This window comes from Penaeus monodon, chromosome 34 (assembly GCF_015228065.2).
Source record: "Penaeus monodon isolate SGIC_2016 chromosome 34, NSTDA_Pmon_1, whole genome shotgun sequence".
Lineage (NCBI taxonomy): Eukaryota > Metazoa > Arthropoda > Malacostraca > Decapoda > Penaeidae > Penaeus > Penaeus monodon.
In genome coordinates, this window is record NC_051419.1 from 32,559,836 (window position 1) to 32,560,463 (window position 628).

Consider the following 628-nt stretch of genomic DNA (forward strand, 5'->3'; position numbering starts at 1 on the left):
AAAGAAAGAAGAATACTATCATACAACAACAACATATATATAAAACGTAGTATAGAGTACATATTTAAGTAAGGTATATGATAGATATGTAATACTATACTATAGTATAACCAAAGCTAGTATATAAGAATGTATAGTAGGAGAGGTGTATTAAGTAGATGTTAGATAATACTATATATATATCCATATCATTATAAAGTAGACATATTGTTATATATATTTAAGCAGGAGATAACATAAGTAATATAATGAGACTAGTATACGTATAAGGTATAGTATAATTATAAGGTATATATCATACTGATATGATAAGAATAATAGTAGTATAGAAGATAGTATATTAATATCGCCGGTCTATGTATACAGATGTACTATAAAGTATATACTTATAGGTATACCTAATATAGGTAGTACACTATAGAATAGTAGTAGTATAGTAAGTTATATATAGATATATATATAAAAAAAGTATATGAGAAGATAATATATATACGTACGAACCTAAGTATATATAGGATAAAGTAAGAATGCTGTATAGTAATAGATGGACTATAGTACGTACGGCTATTTATATATGAACGGTGTAATAGATGGAGGGACACTCGCTTCCCCCCCCCCTCCTCCCCCT